This window comes from Corapipo altera, unplaced genomic scaffold, assembly GCF_003945725.1.
Source record: "Corapipo altera isolate COAL_440 unplaced genomic scaffold, ASM394572v1 75, whole genome shotgun sequence".
In the NCBI taxonomy this organism is placed as follows: domain Eukaryota; kingdom Metazoa; phylum Chordata; class Aves; order Passeriformes; family Pipridae; genus Corapipo; species Corapipo altera.
Window position 1 is genome coordinate 6539261 of NW_020884887.1, and position 18433 is coordinate 6557693.

Sequence of the window (18433 nt, forward strand, 5' to 3'; positions counted from 1 at the left end):
TGTGACAGAACTTTTGTGGTGTTTGGGATGGGTCTGTTCCCATAGTCATTAACTGTGCTGAAGTTGACAAGTTAATTCAAGGAGTGCCAGCACTCCTTTACCTTCCCCAGGAGATCTGTGAAGGACTTTGTACTGTGATCATTTCAGACTTTTGGGCATTTTGGTGGGAGTGGAGACTGAAGAGGAGGTGGTATAAAACTGCATGTTGCTGCTTCCTGATAGTGCCAGAAACCACAGCTTTTTCTAAGCCTTTTCACCCAAATGCTGCTCTCTAAACAGCTCAAGCTTGTGATGAGGGTGGAAGTGTGTCCATAATGCATTTGGGGCCTGTCTCTCAACAATGAGTTCTTCAGGTGCTTGCTGATTTAGAACATGGCTGGAGTGCTTTGGGTGTGAGAACTACTCTACCCATGTTTGCAAAGGCATGAAATAGTATTCCTTGTGTTAATGTTCCATTTAATAACAGCCTCAGGCCTTCTAGCTAGTCCATTTCAAGGCATTAATTGAACTTCTTGGATGCTCAAGGCCATTAACCTTTGACTGTAGCCCACACTAGAGGCAAACTAATCACTCAAACGTTCTCCCTGTGCCCTATTGCTTAAGCAACAGTGCAGGAATGTGCTACATTGCCGGATAAATCATTCACCATGATATCATCAGAGCTGCTGGGTTGCCATTTAATTTTAGTGGGGTACAGAATGTTACAAACCATGGCAATTAGCATTTGCAGGCACTGGAAAACCTCCTTGAGTGATATACATGCATTTTCTAAAATAAAAAAAAAAAAAAGAAAGAAAAAAAAAAAGGAGGGGGGAGGTGGAGGAAGGAGAACAACAGAAGCAGTGAGGTGCAGGTTGGCAGGGAACTGCATCGTTGCTCTGGGCAGGTGCCTTACCTGTGTAGTAGTTTAGTCTTATCTCTGCTGATCTGGACCATCTGCCAGGTCTCTTCCATCGCTGTGCTGGAGGCACAGGGTTTGTTTGTGCCCTAATGATGTGTTATAACGGAGCATAATGGGATGTAGCTGTGCACATATCCAGAAAATCCAAAAGTATCCAGAAGAAAAACAAAAACCAGCAGAGGCAGTTTAGAGCTCTGTATTTGAAAGTTTGTTTTCTCCTATGCTTCCCTTGCTGTCTGGGGTAGTTCTTTGGGGGATGCTAGTTTTGAATATTTTTGGAAGTGACTTTAGGCTGCAAATGTTAGTTGGTTTGCAAGCTTAGTCCAAAGCTGTCAGTCCTTCCTGAGCTACAACTCATCCTCACTCTTATGAGAGTTGTCTGAGATGAGTGTTCAAGATTTTCTTGCTGATACTTTCTGGACTGCTGTAATGAGCTCTGGTTTGTGAAAGCACCAAGAAAATGAATAAAAAATTACATTGACAACTCATTCTTTTCACATAGTTAAACCAACCAAACAAAAAGACCATCCCAAACCTTGTTTCCCCACTCCTATTGGTCTCCTAGACCCTTTTCAAAGAGGTGGGGGGCTTCCTCTCATCCCCATTTGGCTCTTCTGGGCACCCCCTTTTCCTTTGCTCTCCTGCTGGCTGAGTGCTGAGCTATCTGCTCATCTGTCCCAGCAGTAGTTCTTTGGAGGTTCTCAAATCTCCAGTGTTGGGTTGCATCCCAACCCAATTTTGGTCTTTCAGTTCTGAAATGCATGCAGAGACTATTCTGGGAAGGAAAGGGCTGTGTCTGTCCACAGCCAGAGGCAGAGACAAGCCCTCAGCATTGATGCCTGCTGATTCCAAGAAGCAACTTTGGACTATTCTTGTGTGAAAAGCTGTCTCTGCTTCCCTGGAGCTGACAAGGATTGGAGGAGGACTACATGTGTGGTAGCTCCCAGTTACCAGTCATAGTTCCCAATGAGAGGGACTTTGGTACCAAAGACAATAAGATTGGAATATTTTTGTATGTCTGTGTCAATGTGACCTTAGAGCAATAGGACTGGAGAGGATGGAGTTTCCAAACTGTGTGGCAAGTGGCTCCAAGTCCTGAAGGAATCCAAAACCCTCCAGTGTGCTTATGAGCAAAATGAGGAGGAATGTGTAGCTACTGGCTTAGTTCTAGGACACTGCAGTCCCTAAGTCTAGCCTAAACTCATTGCCAGAGCAATGAAAGAGCAGAGATGAGTTTGAGGGAGTGCAAAAGAACATGAGCTCACCCTGGAGGTCTTAAGCTGCCAAGGTTTTCCTGAAAAGGGAGCTGATTCCATGCAGACAGAATAGAAAGACTCAAATGTCCCCAATAGGAAAGTTTCTATTAAAAAAACAAATCCAGACATGCACTTTTTTAATAATGTGAAAATTCTTCTGTTGTTTATGAGATCAACTCTTTTAGGGGGGTAAGAGGGGGAGAGAAAGAAAAGAAGCTGTTTGTTAGCAAAATGAAATCCAGACAAATATTTATAGCTACTTTCAAGTGGCTTGTTCTAACATGAGTTGACTATCCTTAATACCTTCCCTTTAGCACCATTAAGCATCTCACTGGCACTCAGAACAAATTTATGAATGTCTTATAAAAGTCAACAAGCCGCAGGAAAAAAATAAATAAAAAAGAGCCTTATGCAAACAGTGCTTCATTGCAAGAACTCAAACAAAGAAGGTCATATTCATCATTTGCTCACGGAGAGGGAAAGCCAAGAAGACTGATGAATGATGACACAAGACCTGGCTGACTTTAAATCCCCACCTAACAGGAGTTTCTGTAGGTGCTGCCAGGGTGGCCACACTCTTTGCAGGCTGCTGCTGCCACATCTCACACGTTCCAGTAATTACTGTTCTCCATCAGAGCACTGGCTTTCGTGCACCTGCAGACAGGAGTGAATTGCAGGAGTCTGACCTGCAGAGTCACTTGAGGGGCTAAATTCCTGTCCAATGGAGTGTGCTGGTCACTGAGTTTAATAAAATTAGTTGGAGGTAACTTATATTGTTGGAACCTGTCCATCAAATAGAGGGATAAGTATAAGAATAGGGGAATTGATTGTAAATCAGGTCATCAAATGTGACTCTACTTGACATGGGAGGTGAGTGTGACCTAAAGTAGTATTCCCACTGGATTAGACTGTAATGTTAATTTTCTCAGCAGCTTTTCAAGTGTTTATATAAAAGGTTTTGGTAGCTGTAGGTGCTAGTTGCCTATTCTGTTAAGTACTGTGGTACACAAAATGGCAATTCATTAGGAGCTTGATGCAGTCAATGAGTCTTTTTATCAATTCTAGAAAGCTCCAAAGCCAGAAAGATAATTTCACCATGAAAATGCCATTCTTTCAGTGACATGGTAAAAGAGGGAGGATAGCTGCATGGTGGCTCTCTAGAGGTGAAATATGGGCTGATCAGAGGCTGTAGTAGGAAGAAGGATCTCATCCAAGGCAGTGAGATTCGGTTCGGAGCATCAGTGGGAGACAAGTGGGAGACACTGTACTGGGGAGACACTTGTGACTGGGCTCAGGTATGGAGCATGGGGGTAATTCTGGCTTTAGGGAAATGTTAGAGCAGTGGAGAGATAGGATATACCTAGGAGGAGGAGAGATGGGGTGGAGGGGAAAGAGTTTAGTCTGTACAGTGGATTAATAATCCTGGGTCAAACCTGGGACCGGAGGGGGTTTTTAGTACATAGTTGGGTTTTTGGCTAAACAGTCATTCTAATGAGAGAACCTTTCTTGTGGGACCTGTGTTGTTTCTGATGAATCACTGAATTGTTCTTCCAGCTCTCAAACCTGCACTCTGTTTTCCCTTTCCCTGGCTTCTGGAAATCTGATCAGATTTGAAACAGAAGGGTTTTGTATTCTTTACTTCCCACAATAAGGAGGGACGTGTGTGTAACCCAGGTCATGCCACTGACAGATTACCAGCAAGCACAGTGCTGCATTTCACTGAAATGAGAGTCATTCCCCCCATATAGCTGCAAAAGCAAGTGTCCCTCAAGGTGATCACTGCTACAGGAAAGAGCTTATCTCTTTAGCCACCAAAGCTGTGAAATACTTTGAAACTGGATAAATGTTACTGTTTGTGATGTCCCAAATTACTGTTTGTGACATTCCTGTGTTTGAAGTTACCTGACAAAAGGGCTGCTGCCATCACACATTCATTTGCTCTTGCCTGGAGACTGTGCAGCTGATGCCAACCAGAGAAGCCAGTTCCAGGGTCCTTTCTACCAGGACCTTGGTGTTTGAGCTCAGGGATGATGGAGCTGTGGCAACTGGAGCTCTGGCTGCTCTGTTGTGGCTGTGCCATGTTGAGCCCCACGGTGGATATGCAGAGTGTGTCAGCTTGTTTCCCTGCTCCAGCACAATATACACTAAATTACTCTTGCTGCTGCTCTCCGTGTCATTGTTGTGATGCAAGGGATACTGAGAAGGACTGTTACTAAATATAAGTTAGAAAGTCATTGTTCCTTGTTAGGTTTTAATGCTGCCTTCTAGTGCAGGCCACTTAAACCTCAGTGGGAGTGGGGGACAATTTGTGTGTATTCTGACTCATGGAGTGTAATAACCCAATGGAAAGGAAGCTGTTACAGGACATTTGTCATTTTTACCTGTTAACTCCTTTTTGAGCAAATCTAGAAGAACTAGGTCCATGAGAGAACCTGTAAAGATCATGTGAGGGGCCGTGGAACCCTCAAATTTTCATAATTTAAATACAAAAGAAATAAGAGAACAAAAACATCAAGTAAGGGATGATGAAAGAGCCTCATGCTTTTGAACAGTTATTTCTAGGGTTAAAGTCTGCCTGCTGCAGAGTTAGACTTTCTCCTTCTCTGAAACCATGTAAAAGTTAAACAGTTCAAGAGTATTTGCTGCTGTAAATTGTTATTCAGAATCCCAGTGCTTTTGGCTGCCCATGGTTTATCTCTCATGCAGGTCCTTTCTTTCAATATTTAAGGTAATTTTCTGCTTTATGGCATGACATAAATTGATAACAAAACCCTCAATACTTTCTTTAACCACTTATTTTCTTTCAAACATTTTGTCTTTCTGAATTATTGAGTCAGTTGTAATGACCTTGATGTAAACACGTACTTTTGAACTAATGTGAGGATCAAAGACAAAAGAATGTGAAACAGAGGCTGGAATCTGGAAATGATCTGTGTGAGGTTGGCATCAGTTTTCCATCTTTTTTCATTCATTTTTGTGATGTAGAGCCCAGAACAAATTTCTCAGTTCAAAAGTGAGGAAAAGTGACGTTCAGACAGCAGCACAATGGTTGCACCACTGGCATTTATAATAATTAATCTTTGTTTCTTGCTTTAACATGATCATCATCAATATAAATCATACACAAATGACGTGCAACAAACCCCCTGTTATTTTTTAATGGCTCTTTTGCTTGGATTCTCTGACTGATATGAAATGCTAGTCAGGAAAAGTAGTAGGTAGCACTCAACTGCAAGTTGAGGTATTTGAGAGAGAAGTGCAACTTGTTTGTAGAAATCATCCCTGATTTCTTTAAGAGATGAAGAAAGTGGGAGTTCAACATCACTAGGCTGTATGACTTTTTGTTTTGTTTTTTTTTACTATGATTGACTTTGAGACAAATGGATCATCTGTTCATCATTTCTAGAGGAGGAAACCAAAACTGTGTTTAACAGTCAAGTTAGAATTTTGCTGCACTGCTCTGAAGAAATGAAGGATGAGTTGTGCTGGCAACAGCAGTTTTGCTTCACAGTTTTTTTGACCGCTGGCACTGGAATTGAGAGGAGGTTTTGTAATCTATTAAAACTGACATTTAGCTTTGCTTAAGGTGACTTAAGATTCTAAAAACAAATTCTCTGGAAATTTTATATGCTGCTGAGTGAACTGCTGAGAAATAGAAATCCTTTTCAGAAGTGGCCTCTGATTCTGTAGATCTCCCCTCTTAAATGCTTGATCTCAAGTCTTTGAGCTGAGCTTGAGAGCATCTGCAGCTTTCCTTGGCTTTAGTTGTGAAAGAAAGGTGGCTAGCTGTGAAAACCAGGCCTGCTTTGTCCCTTAGGTTGGACATTCAGGACAAGAAGACACATTTAAGCACCCTATTTGACATACTTGCTCGTGTTATGAGGGCAGTCAGAACTGAAACAAGTGCAATAACCCAGTTTCCCAGGTCTCCTATATTTTATCTTGTAATCTGCTCTTCCCTGTTGGTAGGCAGGAGAACAAAAGGCTCTCTGGGGTCAAGGACAAGGGTGGTTTTCTCTTTACAAAGTTCCCCATAGTCCTTCTTGATGTTGAAATTAATAAAATCCCCACTGTAGCTGTCACATCTCCTTTATAGGTTTCCAGCAAGTAACTGTCTGTTAATGTTAAGTATCTAAGAAGTTAAATTTCCAGGCTTTTAGTGGCATTAAACAGTAGATAGGTTTTATGGAAACCTGATTCTGCAGCAGCTGTAAGTTCCTAACAGTAACAAACAAACAAAAATCTGCTTTTTTTTCCAGCCACACAATCTTTAAAATATTAACAGGGTGTTTAAAATTTTATTTGTACCAGTAGTCATTTTTCCAGCTGTTGAGCTGATCAACACTTTCATTTTTCTTCACACCCAGCCCATCAGACATTTTTACATTTTTATTTTAGTTTTTTAACAAGAAGGAAGCTGAGTTGACTTCTTGGTCTTATTCCTAAGAATATATTTCTGAGTGCAATTAAAGGAGTTTGTCACCAGTTCCTGGATTGCACAGAAGTCCTCTCTGATACTGCAGAGCAATATTTTGCAGGCATAAATATGGGAAAGAGACTGCTGCCATTGTGACATAGCACTGAAATACTTCATATTTATTTGTACATGCCAGCCCAGCTCTGACATCAGTGGCACCAGCGTAGATCTGAATCTTCTTGGGACATTGCAGTCCTGCTCTGTGGTGTAATGCTGGGACAGAAGAGGCTCCCAGTAACTTTCCACTTGCCTCATGGAGACCCTCTGTTCACAAAAACCCCTATTCATCAAATAAGTGGGTTTTTTCTTTGTTTCTTTTGCTTTTGTCAGGAAAGGCATTGTGTCAGGTGCCCAGCCTAGGGGAAAAGGACATGCCCAGGACCCTCCAACTTGTGTTAGACCCACTGCAAAGGGCCTTCACTCCACACCCTTGTTGGGGAGCACATGGTCAGACAAGGAAGTTTCCCTAATGTCTCCCGGTGGAGAAAGGTGCCTGAGGCTGGTGTGTGGGGAAAAAGCTGGAGACTGGCCAGGATCCTGAGACCTCGTGGTGCCAGGGGAATTGAGCATTGCCAATGCTTCAAGAGCACCAAATCCTTTCAAACTTTCTTTGCATTGATGTGCCATTTGGAATGGCCACTGAGACCTTGGCACTATTGGTGTTGCCAGAGGGATTAGATGGGAGGTGGAGAAGTGAGGAAAGACTTGAGGTGTTGGTTGAGTACAGTCATTGTCTCGTGTTTTCCAGTGCTTGGCTGCAGCACTGACAGTCTTGTCATCTGATTATGAACAGTTTACAGATCTGTCTTGATTTGCTGTATAAAACCCTTAGCAAAGAGCATCAGTTCAGTCAGTCCAAAGAGCTCAACATCAGCATCAACTGAAGAGGTCACAAGGGGCAGATGAGGAAACCAATGTCTGCACTTTTGCTAGTCATTTTGGTCCTTTCTAGTTTATAAAAGGAGGTGTACTGGGGAAGTTGCACAATCTGGGACTTGAACAGAAAATAAAGAGGATTCACAGAAACAGATAATTTTCCTAAGGGAAAAATAAACTCCCAAGGAAGTGAGTGGCTCGGTATTTTGAACACACAGGTTACCAGGCAATGACAAATCTAACAGACCTTGCTGTGTATGGCCGTTCTCTGCTGTGCAGCTCAAGGTTTAGAACATCTGTTAGTCGTGGCCAGTGGGGTTTTGTGGAGTGGAACAATGTGCCTTTATCCCTTCATAAGGAAGTAGCTGAGTGTAGGTGGGATTTGGAGAGTTGTACTGGTTAATGCCTGTCTTGATCTCAACATTTTTGCTCATAAAGTATCTTTTAGCTTGTCTGAGGGGATGAAGCAACACACTGAGTCAATCACAGCCAAGTGACATAAGTCCCAGTGCCACCCAGTCCTGCTTGGTGCATTTCAGCTCTCGGTTATTGCAGAGCAGGTTTAAAAATAAGTTGACATTCACTGATCTGTATCTGGGTTATCTTTCTCCTTCCATCTCCTTTAAGTTGGCAATGGGTTCTCGGGCAGCACTCCCACATTTCTTGGAGAAGGCTATTCTTCACATCCACTGATGTTAAATGCTTTGGGACCACAGTTCTGCAAATTCTCACTGTCCTCTAAAGACTGATGTGGGACAAGAACCTGTTCTTCTTTGTTTAGTTGTTCTAAAGACTGGGTCTTTTGCTTGGACTGTTGCCCAAGTATTTTTACAAGTCCAGACTTTCACTGTGCCCTTGAGAGCTGCTAGGTTTTTTTTTTTTCTCAGGATTTTGGTTATGAATGTCACTCCCTAGCCTGGCTTTTGAGGGAGAGAGAAATGCACAAGCAAAGCTAAAGAATCTTCATGCATGTTGTAATTTGTTATTATTTGTAAATGAAAAAATCAGGTCCTCACCTTGGCCTAATATCCAAGGTGTGTTTCACCAAAGGACAGATCAACTGAATCAAAATTCTTGTACAATGAAGAGGGAACATCAATCGTTGTTTCATTCATGATTATTTCCCCCTACACACACTCCAGAATAACTGTGTTGGCATGAAATCTGTGGTGGGGGGAAAAAATCTAGTCTGCCCATCAAAGCCACTAGACCCAGGCAGGAGCTGCTTTAGGTGTTTTGGCCCCAGCAGCTCTTTCCAGGAGTTATGCCATATCCCAGGGGCTGCTGTTGTGGATGCAACAGCCATGGAAATGACACGGGGTAAAACAGAGACAGTTTGGAAAAAACTGCTAAATTTTGGGGTTTTCACATCCATCAACTTCCAAATGCTCTTTCAGGAGGGGGATGGATTACTATTTTATTTCTAAGAAGATTTTCGTTCTCTTCCCCTTTTCCCTTAAATGGCAGATTTAAAAGGTGTTGTGGTTTGCATTTGGAAAGAGAATTTGCTGTGTCCAGTGTCCTCTTAAGGAGTGACATAACCAGATACAATACATAACATAACCAGACAATTCTGCAGTTGTCTGTAGAATTGCACTGTACATAGGGCAAATGCAGTTTTAAAAACTGACAGTAGTATTACTACTACACCATATTTGTATTCCATGTATTATTTGCAAAATGTAGCTTATTCCTATTTGAGATGGATTTCTCCTTACATAAATCAACTGAAATCTATAACATAGCAAGAATACAATGACATTTCCCTTGATTGTATCTTCCCAGCCTGCAGCTGATAAACTCTTCAAACCAGAGATTTGTTCTTTTCCCCTCTGAGATCAGTGGCAGCTGTGGGCACTCAGTAATCTCTGAAGCCCAGACTACTATATTTAAGTGTCTAAATATAGACATAGAGGCCTATGAGCCCATGGGTACCATTGAAGAGGGCTGCAAACTTCCCATTTGCCTTTTTGGGGATTGGATCAGGCCCTATTTCAGGTAACCAGCTTGAAAAGAAAAATAAAATTGGATTAAGTGGCTTGTGCAAGATGGTTGAACAAATGGGACAAATGGCTGGCAAGGCTCAGGAGCTCTGGATGCCATTCCTGTGCTCTGACTGCCAAATTAAATTCATTCTTGTATCAAAAGAGCTCGTGCTGGTGAGCATGCAGTGGAGGTGCAAAGGCATCCTAATTGCATCTCCTCAGAGAATGGTGCTGCAGGGATATTTCTTACTGTTCTTTACAGCAATGTCTGGAGAGCAGGAGCTCACAGGAGGCTGTAATATGACTTCTGCCGGGTTAGCAAAGTGACTGAGACAGAACCTCCTCTGTTAGTCCAGAAGGAATTCAAGATTTTCAGTTCTTCTGTTCATCCTGAAGCCTACATGCGTATCTAGTTATATAATTTAGTATCTCTGTTGCAAATAAAGACATTTAGAGAGGGGGGAAGGCAGAGAATCTTCAGAATTGGCTGTAACGGTAAGTAGGTATAATTTGGGGACTTATTCTGTACAGGCTACAGCTACTAAACTGGTGGCAGGGAGATGAACCAGCCTAGCAGTGAGCTGTGCCTCAAGTATGTGCCAAGGCCAGATCCCTTTTCCTTTGAAGGGAGGGAGAGTTAAACCATTGACTTCACTGCAGTTGGGTTAAGCCTGTAAATAGTTCATAACACTTGCATATTATTAGTTACTCTCATGACCAGATCTAAGCATACTTGATCTCTGGAGGAATTTGACTTTGCATACAGGCAGACATTCCTTATTTCTCATTAGTCAGGTAAACACATGGGCAGAGATGTTGGGTTTGTTGTTTTAACACAGTTCCTTCTTCCTGAGAGGGTGATGAATGCTCTTTCAGAAACTGCATGAAATATAACATTTCTGAAAAGAAATCTGTAGTTTGTCTCCCAATGAACTATGGCTGTGACAGCTGAGCAGAGAAGGCTCAGGCCATGCATTGGTTGAAGTCTTTTATGATGTGGGGCCTTTGGCATCTGCTCTGCATGTCACAGAAGATAAGGACAGCAAGTGGGTGGTTCAACAGCTGGGAGGGGAATGGATGGGAATGGCATTGAGCTGTCATCTGATGGCTATAGCAAAGGGCATGAGAGAGGCTTTGGAATACTGTCTGTAATTGTGTGTGATTTGCTTTTTACTATATTAGACTTATATAGAATTATAGAATGGTTTGGGTTGGAAGGGACCTTAAAGATCATTTTGTTCCAACCCCCTGCCATGGACAGGGACATCTTCCACTAGACCAGCTCCAAGCACTGTCCAACCTGATCTTGAATACTCCAGGGATGGGGCAGCCACAGCTTCTGAGCAACCTGTGCCAGGGCCTCACCACCCTCACAGGGAAGAATTTCTTCCTAATATTTATTATAATTTCCCCCTCTTTCAGTGTGAAACCATTCCCTCTTGTCCTTTCACTACAGTTTCTGGTGAAGAGTCCCTCTCTGACTTCCTAACAGAAGTCAGGTACTGGAGGGTGCTGTAAGGTCTCCACACAACCACCTCTGCTCCAGGCTGAACAGCCCCAACTTTCTCAGCCTGTCTTCATTAACTCCCTCTTTTCTTCATCTTCTATTCCCCGGTACAATTGTGTGCTTGTCCTTTCACAATCATGCACAAAGAGACTTCCCTATGGATTTATCAGCAGGTGCACTTGGCACACCCCACACAAGTAAGCAAGCTGCAATGCTAGTTCTGGAGTAGCAGCCAAAAGCTGGGAACTGGATACACACAAAAGGAGTTTGTCAAAGTCTAAGGTACTTGTGCTACCCTTCCTCAGTCGTCATGGGAACGATCATAAGAGTTGGTATTGGGTGGTCCAGCTGATCCTGAAGTGGGAGATGGCTTAATGCACTGGACAGGATCTTGTCTTAGATAAGCAGATTGGAGACCTGCTTAGTACTGCTGTTAATGCTTGCAGTTGAGTTTTATTGCCCAGTAACTATTTGCCTGTTTTGTTCTTCATTTCAACAAGGACAAGTTGCTGGGTCTTAATCACATGCAATGCACTAATGGTCCTTGTTCCTCTTCTAAGAAATGAATGAGTTACACCTTGTCTGATATCTCTGGGCAAATTCCATGCAGAAGGCATTGGGCAGCCACACCCAGGGCCAGAATTTTCTCAAAAACACCAGGGGTTGGTTTTCCCCCAGTGCTATATGTGCAAATGCAAAACACAAAGCAATCCATTTTAACCTCCAGTTTCCAAGAACATGGGTTTGGACCTGGATGTGTGGGTATGAAATGAATCTAAAATTAGACTTACCTAACCTTGCAATTAAGCTCAATATCTAAGCATCCGTGGGAATGATCCCCAGGCCTGAAGTTATTGCCTGCTGTGAGCTGGGCTGTTTCCCTGTCTGAGGGTAGTGCTGTATTGTTCTCTTTAGGACTGTGTGAGTCACATCTTATGAGTTGTTTTATCACTGTAATTAGTCTACACATTGAAGTGGGGGGGAAGAAAAGAAGTGCACACAAAAGGACAAGGGCAAAACATATTAGGAGCCCCTATAAACTTGTGAAGCTCTCCATATGATTTTTTAGTTGAGAAATAAAACATTTCTAACTTCTTTCATCTAGACTACAACAGAAATGTCTCTCCCATATGTCAGTGGTGTAATCTACATAATGAACAAAACTTCACAGATGGACTGGCTGATTCAATGGACATTCTTTAATATTGACAATTGCTGAGCTTTTGCTTCCTACGTTGCATAACTTATAAGAGCTCTGTAATTCAGGGAGGTGAGATTTTGTTCCCGAATAGTCAGTGGCACAGCTAGAGGAAAAGAAGGCAGACATTAAAAAGAGAGGCCCCCAACCAAAACCAGTTTTAGAATGTGTGTGCCCTTTTAAAAACAAATACGCAAACAAACCCCACTCTGATTTCATACTTGACTTTTTGACCAATGTCATTAAGTTAATGGGGCTTTTTCTCCCCACAGTTTATGCAATGATACAGCTCTTCTGACTGTCTTGGAACTTGTTTGTGCCCTTGGCTTCTGAATTTTTTAAAACTTGTTTTAGGTTTTATTACAAACGCTTTTTTTAAACTAAAGGCCTTTTAGGAATGCAGGAAAATATTTGTTTTGAAGTCCAGCTTTCACCTTCATTGCTTTCCTTGGCCGAAGCTCACCACTTATTCAAATTCACAAAGTTCTAGGACTTCAGATTTTATTTCCGTAACCTTACTTGGTAGGTTAAAGATGAAATCCTTTCTGGATCCTCTCTCAGTCTTTCTCCAAAGATGGTTGGTGGTGACATGGCTTTAAACTCTGGTTTAATCTACTCTCCCAGTTACTGCTGGATCAGAGAGGTAAAGTCAGAGAGGTTGAATTTAGTATGACTCTGTGCCCAGGACTTGGAAAAGCTTTGTGGAAAACAAAAGTCTAGTTTGTATGAAAGAGGACATTTTCTTTTGCCATGTTATTGAGATGTGTCATCCCAGCCAAGAACCTGGAAGACATTAAAGTAGATGTGATTGTCACAAACATTGAGGGTTTTATTTTTTTTATGAGCCAGCTACACTTTTAGAGAGTATGAGGTGGAACTGCAACCCACAAGTAGGTATGAAGGTGACATTTTGGTTATCCAGGAACAACAGTAATATGCAAGAGTTCTCAGTTCTATGTGTGTGGGGAGAATATAAAATTTTATGTAGTGATGGTTTCCAATATAACGAAAGATATCTCACTCTTGGAGCGAAACTCAGACATTCACTGGTCCAAAGCGTTTGCCTCAGGCCTCCCCAAACTCACACTCTCCTTTTTTATTCTTCATAGTTGCCTGATTCCTGGGTCTGCAGCATTTATTCTGTCTCGCAGGGTCTGTCTGCTGTCCAGGTGAAGGTGTGATTGCTCCACCTCATGTGCCTGTACAGCAGAGGAGTGATGGCACTGGTAGATGCTGAGTTGCCAAATACATTTTCAGTGTCTTGGGCAACCATAACAAGCCCGAGCTGAAATTCCCCCAGCTGTCAGCCTTACTTCTGTGCTAACTAGATCAGCATTGATGACACTACCTTGGGGATGTCTAAAAGAGCAATGCTTATACTTTGAGTTGCACTGTAAGTGCACCTTCAGAAGCTCCTGCAGCTCAGGAACAAACCATCCTGCTTTGAGCAGTTAGCAGGTATGGGGAATGCGTAGTCCCTCCCCAAAAGATTGCACATGTCCTCACAGAGAGGTGTTTTTTGTTGATTCAGATCAGCTTTAAGCTGAAAACTTTCATAGGGGTTCCCCTTCCACCTTTCCTTAGACTGTTAGTACGTGTTGCACTAGATTGTATCTCCCCTCCTTACCGCCTGCCTGGGACCATGACCTCTGAATGCCTTACTCTCTATTTTAGGCACATTGTCCTGATATTTTTTGGCACAGAGCCTGCAGCCTCTGCTTTGCAGGATGAAGCAAACAGCAGGCTGGCTGAAACAGCTTGCTCAGGGACTCGTGGGCAGCTGGGGGTTGAGCGAGGAACCATGTCCATGTATTTTGAATCCCGATGAAGTGCTCTGCCCACTGCTGTTTCCTTCTCTCTTCTAGAGGATCTTCCAGAATAACAATGTTCTGCTGAAGCTGTAGTTGAAACTTGAATTTTAAACCTGGGTGAGAGAAGTGAGATGAATCCATTTATTTCTTTTTCATATTAAGGAGGGTCACTTTTGGAACTGGTGTCTGTCCTCAGCTTCCAGAGTTGCACCTACCCACTGCCTCCACAAACCACGTGCTCAGTTTTGAAGGCTAGTTGACGTACTGGACCTATGCAGCTCATGGGGATTTGTAAATCTGAAGCCAAACTGTGGTCTCTAAGGGCCACTAATACTTCTTGAACTTGGAAAATATGTCATCAGTCTCAAAGGTAATCACATGCTTCAGGCAGTTTATGCTTTGATCAATTTGAGATTTCCTTGGGGAAGGGAAGAGAATGGATCCCATCCATTCCTGATCCCATCTCAGATGATCCATGGTAGAAGGGATGTTAGCTCCTGATTTGTTATTATTGGCTGCATGTAACATGATGCAACTGCTACATGATAGAAAATGTGGTTGACTGAATGATTCCTAGTTGAATATCCATTCAGTTTTGTCCTCTTCTCCTCATTCATCACTGGTACACAGGCCATAATTTCCTTTAGCATATTTCAATTCCAGGCTAGCAACTGATTTGCTAAAAGGTGTTAATCTTTGGGATTTTAATGACCTTTCTGGGCTCACTAATATGTAATAAAAACTCAGTATGCAGATTATATCAGTTTATTGGAATTTGTTAGAGAATACACATGTTATTTTCTCCTTGACCGGAGGAGTGTGTAGCATTTCCAAAGTTAACAAGGATCCTCCACCAGAGGGTTGAGACTCCACAATGTCTGATGGCAACTTGTTCCTTTGTTCAAACCACCCTAGGAGTAAAGCAACTTTTTCTTGTGTTTAAACAAAGCTTCCTGTGTTCGTTTGCCCATTGCTCCACGTGCATTCACTGGATAACACTGAAGGTTCTGACTTTGTCTTCTTTCCTCTCCCCATCAGGTGTTTATCCACTAAGCTCTGTATTCCTGCAGTTATGCAATTTCCTAAGCTCTTCACTATTCATTTAAAAATAGGACTTTAGCTTTCTCAGCCTGAGGGCCATTTAACAGTTTTGCTCTAAAGGCACAGGAACCAGGAGGAATGTGGCATTTGGATTAGAAATGATATCCAGCCCAGTGCTCTCTGCTGCAGAACACTCTGACAGCTCTCCTCTGTGTGGGGATATGCACACCTATGGCACCCTGTTATCACACCAGAATATTAAGCAAACAGCTTTTGTTCTACTTGAACATGTGTGCCAAATCCTCAGCATGAGGGAATGTCACCTGGTACATTTTCTTTTGTAGCTCATGCTGAGGCAATAGTCTCACCCCTCCTTTTTGTCTTCCCCATGTTTTCTGCCCCATTATAACTCAGTTAGGGACAGAGCAAATGTTGGCTTCCCTGGCTGGTTAGTGCAGTGGCAACTCTTTAAAAAAAAAGTAAAAAAATATTAGTCCTAATTAAGGAGTTGTCCTCATGATTTGTGGTTTTGTATACTGGAAAGCAGGCCAAGGCTGTCTGATTTCATTTCTGTAAAAGAATGTAACTCCAGTTCCTTGCCAGTTTATACCATTCCCCATGCCGGGCAGTAGATAATTTCTCATGGTCCCAAAGCTTTCAACAATACTCTATTATGTTTCATGACTCATAAATGGGCTGGTGCCCATAGAAAGCCATGTGTCTCGGTGCAGGCAGTACAGCTCCCCGCAGTATGTTTGAACTGATTTCATAGCCTCCAGACCTAGCATGGTTTATTATTTTTATGACTTGCTCACTGTTCTCATTGTTGCTAAGACCATATTGCATCAGTAGCAGGAATAAAACTCAAGGCCCTGATGTGTTTTTATGCAAAATGAAAAGCACAGTAAGCGGAGCTTCAAATGGATGCAGAAGAAAACAAGACCAAACAACAGGCTGAACTAAAGTTGAGATCTAACAGCTCCTTGAGATAAGCAGCTCATATAAACTGCAGACAGCTGATAGATAAGATGATATTATCTGGACTGACAGAGCTGTGGTGATTATTCTTCGCTTACCTATGCACTCAGGGCTCTGCTGATGAATGTTGCCCACCTTCTCTCTATTAAATGAGAATAAACTCAAGGATTAGAGAGATATGATAAATAGTATTGAGTCTGCTCCTGCAACAGAGCTGAATCAAAGCAGCCAACTGTGACTTGCATAATTACTTGCTGCTTTCAGCCTGCTGAGCACTGTGCAAACATACGTGAAGCCGCAGTCCAGACCTCTACACCTGAGTAAAGGTTGGGAGGTCATGGTGGTGTGTTTATGGCCTGATCCTGCTTTTATTAATGTCCATGGAAAAACTGCTGCTTGGCTTCTGTCCTCAGGATTTTTTAATCCTATTGTGATTTCCTGAGGTTTTAATTCAATTGGCTTGATCTCAGCAGCCTTGTGATATGGGGAGGACTGTTCCAGAGAGGCTGGTGTGGAGTGGGAGCCAAAAGGGGATCAGTTTAGGAGGGTTGAATGGAGTGGTTTTGTCTGCTGTTGTAAAGCTGTTTTGTAATACTCAGATAACTTATTGAAACTGCTGCCAGGTACTGTTGCAAGCATATGGCTGTGGAAATAACTGCTTGAGTAATAAGAACAATAGAATTTGAAAAAATATGATTTATATTATTACTTTTTTTTTTTTAAATTTAGCTTGAGTAATAAAAGCAAACAAGCCAGTATTGCTTTATTTGTCGACTTAGATTTGCTTTCAGATTCCTATATTCCAGGCTAAGACAATGTTTAGGTTCTAATAATACAGGCTGAGGATTTATTAATTTTTTAAAAATAAAATAATCCCTTTTCTTCACATACGTGTTCTATTTCTAATGGAACTATTTAGTCACTCTTCGATACTTGAATTTTAAAAATATTTCTCTCAGATTTAGCCTCCAAAGAGCATGCATATAATATTTTAAAATGCACCTTATTGTAGTTGCTCTGTGTTATATAATTTCCCATTTGCTATTTCGTTCTTTTTCTAATTTAGTCAGTTACAGAGTCTTTAATGTACATATTTATTTGAGAGCGCTGAACATATTTGGTCTAGTGAAAGAAAAGTATGTTCTATAAACAGATCTGGTCCTTCAGCAGAGCTTCATCTGTTTGGTAATTTTTTTGGAAGGAGTTGCAGGAGTAACGTTGGAAATGGGCTTGAAACTATCACTGGGCATTTGTACAGAAAACAGGGATTCAAGTCAGGAAGCTTTAAGAAGTGAAGCATGTGTGGATCTGTTGTGATGCCTAATGATTCATTTAGAGTGCTGTGGTTAATGATTCTAATGACTATATGTGGTAATCCTGCTACCATCTTCACCTCCCCCTTCCTCACCCCTTTTCCCCCCGAAACAGGCAAGAAAATAAAAATTCCAACAGTAGACTTGGCTGGCAGCAGGTACATGTATTTACCACCCTGGGCAAGATGCAGAACTGAGGTGGGAGTCCAGGTTTCCCACAGCCTGGCCCATGCTTGTGGATCCCGTGGATTTCCCACAAGCTACAACAGGGAAAATTCCCTGCTGTGGACTGAGCTCAATGACTGCAAAGGGAGGATGCAGTGCCCAGCTGTAATTAAAACTACCTTCCTATTAGACCATGTAGCTGGAGCCAAAGGACCTGGATTCGTTCTCTGATGCTGAGGGAGGCAGGAGCAGTAATTAATTAGCTAGATGAGCTTTTCCATTGCGCAGAGCCTGGTCCCATGACCCAAGACAGATTTCATTGCAAGGCAAAGGGAAGATTTATTTATTAAAGCTCAAGGCAAAGGTACAGATAGATAGGTAAAAGTTTTGGAAACAACCCAAAATCCTTGTAGTGTGTAGCAGCCTGGGGAACTGTTTACCCAATTTTCATGAAGAATGCCCTTCTTCCATCCCACCTCTGACCAACTCCAGACTAGCCCCCTGCCTAGACATGCTCCTTGGGGATTTTTCTCTCAATTCAAATGCAAATGTTATGCTGATCGTTTGCTCCAGAATTTGGCAGCCAACTTACTCTGGAGCAGTTACATGAATGTTTTTTCCCCAGCAGCAGAGGCAATTTAGTTTTGCCCCCACATTTGGCCACTTGCTCTTGGCACTCTCCCACGCAATTCATTGCCCCTCAGTTGTGCTGAGGCAGCTCTTTGTGGAGACATGAAATCATCCAAAATTAAAAAAACCACCAACCTGACTGCTACTCAGAAGTTTCTCTGACCCAGTTTATCACAGAGCTCCACAACCAGTTGCATCAGCACATGAAAACAGGAGATGAATCGAGGTGTAGGGAAGGGAACAGGAGACTTGGTCAGGCAAGAAAGTAGGAGCTTCTCAAACTTTATTTTTTTGG